At 42.8% G+C, this 6,000-nt stretch overlaps 1 pseudogene; it reads right to left on the bottom strand.

The window, feature by feature from the left end:
- Positions 1-264: 264 nt before the first annotated feature.
- Positions 265-789, bottom strand: LOC130877065 (keratin-associated protein 9-1-like; annotated as a pseudogene).
- Between the last annotated feature and the right edge of the window lie 5,211 nt (positions 790-6,000).

Here is a 6,000-nt window from a genome sequence, read left to right as displayed (position 1 = left end):
CATTATTTGGTAAAAAATATAGAGATGGAGATAATAACTCAGAATTTAGAGTGATACCAGACATTCACGTCAGCCCCCCATAAAGATGGCACAAGATCCATAATCTCTGGATGAGGAGAGTGAAGGTGAGGAATTCCATCCTTCCTCACAGCATATCCCACAGTCTAGTAAGATTTTACATTCTACAGGTTTTCTGGTGAGAAAATAAAGGTGGTCTTCAAATGTTAATGTGTGACTCTTGCATCTAGGGCATTTCTGCTCTCCTCAGAGCATGGCTGTGCAGATGTTCCTTAGGGGAGCTGGTCAGCAGCAGCAGGGTTGGCAGCAGGGTGTGCAGCATCTAATGGTCACACAGGTTGGTTTAAGAGAGGTGGTCTTGCAGCTGCTGGTTTCACAGCATGTTGGTTGGCAGCAGAGCTGGAGCAAGCATGGCTGGCAACAGGAGGGCACACAGCAGCAGGGTTGGCAGCAGGGTGTGCTGCAGCAGATGTTCACATAGGTGGGCTTGCAACAGGTGGTCTTGCAGCAGGTGTTTTCACAGCAGGTGCTTTCACAGCACGTGGGCACACAGCAGCAGGGCTGGCAGCAGCTGGGCACACAGCAGCAGGGCTTTAAGCAGCAGGGCTTGCAGCAGAGTATACTGCAGCAACTTGGGGGACAGCAAGGCTGGCAGCAGATGGACTTGGGGCAGCTGGATTCATTGCAGCAGGGCTGGCAGCTGGTGGTCTTGCAGCAGGTGGTCTTGCAGCAGCATGGCTCACAGCAAGGTGGGCAGCAGCAGAGGGCCATGGTAGCAGGTGTGGAGGGTTTTACTCTGTTCACGGGTGAGTGTTCAACAGTGTAGCAAGTTCTTCCAGTCATGCCCTTTTATACTATGGTCCTCCAATTCTTGGGCCAATCAGAGAGACTCTTCCTCTTTCTTTGCCATTTCCATATTTAATTTGTGTTCATGGAGAAGGACATTCTCATGTAATGGTCTGAATCATTTGAAAGCATTCATTTCTTATTTTGGGATAGCTAACTTGAACACTGTCCAATAACTCAATGGTTCATCCTATCAACTTTGTTGTAACTCCTATTGTCATCTGGTCATTTGGTAGCTTTTACTCTATGGGAAGGTCAAGATTTCTTTGTTCTTACAACTTTCTTCTGCCATCTGTGCTTAGATTTATAAATGTCTCTGTGCATAAGAGTGCTGTATTCACAATGATGGACTCAACACCTAGTTCTCAGTCTGTTTTCTCATAAAGCCCTGAAGACTGAAAATCAATAGCTTCGATTATCCATGGAGAGTTGATCTCAACAGCAGTCTACATAGGAGTAAAGCCTCATCCACAAAACCAACATGAAAGAATGAATGACTTCAAGAGTAGTAAAGTGTACAACGCTTTAATGAGGACTTTGAAAAATAAATATGCATCTCTCAAAATGTATTTGGGTAGTCCACCACAGATGTTGGGAGACAGTGAGACACACCTGTTCTTGATGGTACCTACCTGAGCATCAGACAGAGGACAAACAACTTAGATTGGCCTTCCAGATCACCAGGAACATCACACCCTTGACACTGATTATGTGTGATGTTACTAAACTTTGATATATTATTTGATTTTATAAATGATTACAACAGTGAAATTTTATTCCTAATACCAGTAAAATCTGAATAACCATGTTGACAAGGAAGTGAATATGTTGTATTTTTGTGGAAATATGGAATGGTGCAGGAGGTATGGAAATGACTATGGAGATTCTTTAAATAATCACAAGGAAAAAGATCATGTGACCGAGCATCTGCACTTCAGGATGTTTATTTGAAACAACAGAAATAAGAATTCTAAGAAGAAGCTACTGACAATCGTCAAAGCTGGGCTTGAACTCAGTCTTCTGTGTGTCAAGTGCCCAGTCATAAAACTGATTGTTTACTTGTGTCTTTCCACTTTCCTATAATTCTTCATTTGTTTCAAGAGTTTTAAAAATTTTATTTGTTCATATTTTATTGCCTATACATGTGTGCCTGTGTTTGTATGCACTGTATGCGTGTGTGCAGGAGTCAAGTAAGCCAGAAAAGGGTACTGGATCCCCAAACCCAGGTCCCCCGGGGAGTAGTTGCTCCTAACTGCTGAGCCATTTCTTGTGCCACTCCAGTTTTAAGAGTTTTTCATGTAATCTTCAGGACCTAAGTATCGGACCATATCGGGTAGAAGTCTAAATGTTTTCCGCTTTCATTTGTATTGTTTTCATTTTGTATGTTTGTCTTATTGCTTTGACTAGGATTCCAATCACCATTAAAAAACCTTTTTTTAATTAGTTTTTTGTAAACTTCATATCATGTATCCCAATCCCACTCATATCCTAGTGGGTAAAGGCCTTGCTGTGCAAGGGTGAGGACTTGAGTTCAGACCCCCAGAGCTGATGTAAATCTGGACATGGCAGCACATACATCTGTAATGGCAGAGCTCCTGCAATAAGATGGGGCCTGGAGATAAGAGAGTAATCAGAAGGATCAGCTAGTTCCATATATGAAGCAGCCATGAGACACTGTCTCAAACAAGGACTGACAAATGAGGCTGTCTTCTGTAATCCCATGTTCACTGTGGCTGGTGAGCATGTGCACTCACACGTGAGGACACACACACGTGCACACGCACACACACACACTGTGTACAGTACACAAGTTGTTTAATCTTCATGCATTTGTGTTGCCTCTCTTGCTATACCTTGTCCTTCCATTCCAAAGCCATGCATAGAGATGTAAGCGAATATTTAATAATTGTTCAGAATTGCTGCATATCTTAGGACACGACCATGCTGAAGAAGATTCCATGAACTCTTGAGAAAATGTGTATTTCACAGCTCGCATCCTTCTTTCTTCCCTACTGTCTGTCTCTCTGTTTTGTTTTTCTCTCCCCCTGTTTCCCAGTTGCCCTTTTTCTTTCTATCTGAAGCCTTCTTCAGATTATGATTCCTTGAGATCATATCTAATTTCTTTATTAAGGCTAACAACCTTCACAGGCTTTTATATCTTCCATGAATCATAAACGGATATAAATCGCTAATCTCCAACTTGTGAGACTATCACAAAGAACACATTCTAGCCATTATCAGTAGCATAAAGAAGAGAAGGTAAACCAATTCCCCACTAGTAATATGAATTCATTGTCAAAGAATACTGAACATTTTAGTACAGCAGGTCACATCATAACTGGTTCTAAAATGTTATGTTTCAAAGGAATAAACAAAAGGAGTAGGCGTTAAACTAGGTCCTTTCTCCTCCAAGGCATCCTAGACACAATAACAAAACTGAGGTTAAATTCAGCCATGAAGGAAGGTTTATCTTCGGCCAGAGGAAGGAGTCATGGTTGGTGAAACAGCCTTCCATTCATGTAAAGGATGAGGGTCTTTTAAGGGTCAGGAGAGGCAGGAGTTTAGAAAACACACAAAGGTATTTTTCTTGAACTTTTTGCAAGGGATACAGGTCCCTCCAGGAGTAGCACTTCCTCTCTTTTAAGGATCCTGCAAACTGGTCCTCCGAATCTGTTTGGGAGGAGGTTGGACCAAGATGACACCATCAGGCAGAAATTTTACTAGGCTAGTGAATTACAATGAGATGATAATGAGTCTGGGGGTGAACAACAGGTTAGCACAGCATCCTTTAGGTCTGACACCTATTTGACCTGGTTCCATTTTCTGCAATGGGTTTCCCAGAAACAGCCAGTTCCTCAAAATCTGTGACTGGCTCCTCAGAATTGAAACATTCCCTCCCAGAGTGACACTTCTTAGTTTGGGAATGGACAAAACTTACCAGAACTATACAGGTTCTGAAAGTTGCAAGAGTCACAAGGTCCTTTTCCAAGGTTCTAGAGACAGTGACAATTCTGGAAAATGATGACTCTCTAGCCCCAAACTGCCCAAGGGTTCTGTGGAGAGCTTCGGGGATGTGGCTTTCATGAACATCACCCATGCTGGGAGGGACGTTTTGTGGTGTAGCTGCCTCTGAGTGGTTCATGTTCCTCTAAGTAACATCAATAAACTACCCAGTGCACTAAGGTGGACTTGGGTGGAATAGTTTCTTTGGTCTGTTATCAGTGTCCTGTGGAGGCTGTATAGATGTTTCTTCATGCCCCAGAAGGAAACGTCATACAACACAGGCAGGGTATGTTTCCACTAAAACAAAGAAAATGAGTGGCGAGTATGTTTACCTTGTATCAAAATTCAACTCTCATAAGTCAAAAATATCCCCCCACGGGGTCCCATGGGTACCCACAATAAGGAAATTAAGGAGTGTAACCTTCCCTTGAAATTTCAAGTTTATTATAACCCAAGGAAGAAAAAAGTCAGTTAGCACAAAGGTAACTTCAAGACAAGGAAGGGTGTCAAGATTCACAGAGTAGACTCCAGCCTGGCTGAGGCACTTGTCAACGTGATGTGTCTTTCTTAAAAGAGAATTGGGTAGAAAAACATGGAAGTTTAGAGCTGAGTAAGCCATGCCTGGCCCTTTTCTCACGGAGGAGCTGAGCTCTGCCCAGGGAAGGGACATCTTTCCTTGGTCTTCTATTTTATTATACATCCCATGCACTCTGGTCGCATTGCATGGAATTTCACTAAACTTTAGAACATCGTTTTGCTGGTGACCATGTCTATAGCAAGGAGGTCGCTTATTTGTCCCCTGATGCTCAGCCCTGAAATAATCACACAGAAACTATATTATTTAAAACACTGCTTGGCTCATTAGCTTCTTACTGGCTAACACTTATATTTGAATTTAACCCATTTTTAGTAACCTGTGCATCACCATGAAGTCATGGCTTACCAGCAAGGTTTCAGTGCCTCTGTCTCTGGCAGCAGCTCCATGGCTTTTCTCTGCCTCTGCCTCTTTTCTCCCCAGCAGTCAGCTTAGTTTTCCCTGCCTAGCTCTGTTCCCCTATAGCTCTGTTATAGGCCCCAAACAGTTGGGATTTCCAAAAGTTAGTATTTAGTATATTTTTGGGTTGAGATGTACTCATAATCACTGTTTTCAGATACAAGTGAGGAGTCACACCACCATTTGTTCATGTGACTCCTGTAGCCTGGAACGGTCAGGGTCTTTCCTCTGCAGCTTTGTTCCTTTGTGCTTAAATTAGGAAGCTTGTGGGAAGGAACCTGATCACACCATCCTCCCAGTGAGCAACGCAATGCTTGGTTCCATGTCTCTTTATCCTTCAGAAGTCCCACATAGGAGTAGTGTATGCACATGTGTCCATACCAGTCTCCACATCCGTGTGTCCCATGTGTGTTACAGACACTGGGGAGATGGTTGGGAAACTGCATTCCCATGCAGCACAGCACCAGATCAAGTGAGTAGAAGCAAAAGTTTGCCACTCAGATAAAAACCATCAACCAATATTGCATCCTTGGTAAACCAGTAGTCCCTCCTTTGTATAATCGTTTTCAGAATGAGAAAATCTATATGGATGGGGCCAGGAATAAGTGAGGTACATTTTAGAGATACCAAATGTGCTGGTGGCTCTCTTTCTAACACTGTAAAGCAAGGAAGTCAGTGATCTTGAGTGACTGACTTCTGTCTCCGTTTGTTCTTCCAAATGAACAAAGGAATAGTTTAGAAGAGATGATGTCTGAGTTATAGGTAAGCTCTAACATATTGAAAATTTTATGAGAAATAGCATTTGTCCTATTTAGTTTACTATTGCAATCAATTACCATGATTAAAAGCACGTTGGAGAGAAAAGATTCCTTTCACTCAGAGTTCCATATAACAGTTCACCACCAAGAGCAATGAGGGCAGGAACTCAAGCAGGACAGGAACTTGGAGGAGGGAGCTGATGCAGAGGCCATGAGGGTTGCTTCTTATTGGCTTGCTCCTCAAGGTTTGCTCAGCCTGCTTCCTTATAGAACCCAGGACCACCAGCTCAGGAGACTGAATCCTCCCCCATTAATCAATAATTAAGAAAATATCCTACAAGTTTGTGTACAGCCCAGTCTTATGGAGGCATTTTCTTGATG

The sequence above is a fragment of the Chionomys nivalis genome, chromosome 7 (assembly GCF_950005125.1).
Source record: "Chionomys nivalis chromosome 7, mChiNiv1.1, whole genome shotgun sequence".
Classification (NCBI taxonomy): domain Eukaryota; kingdom Metazoa; phylum Chordata; class Mammalia; order Rodentia; family Cricetidae; genus Chionomys; species Chionomys nivalis.
Note: the sequence above shows the minus strand (reverse complement) of the source record. Positions and strands in the feature narration are given on the sequence as shown.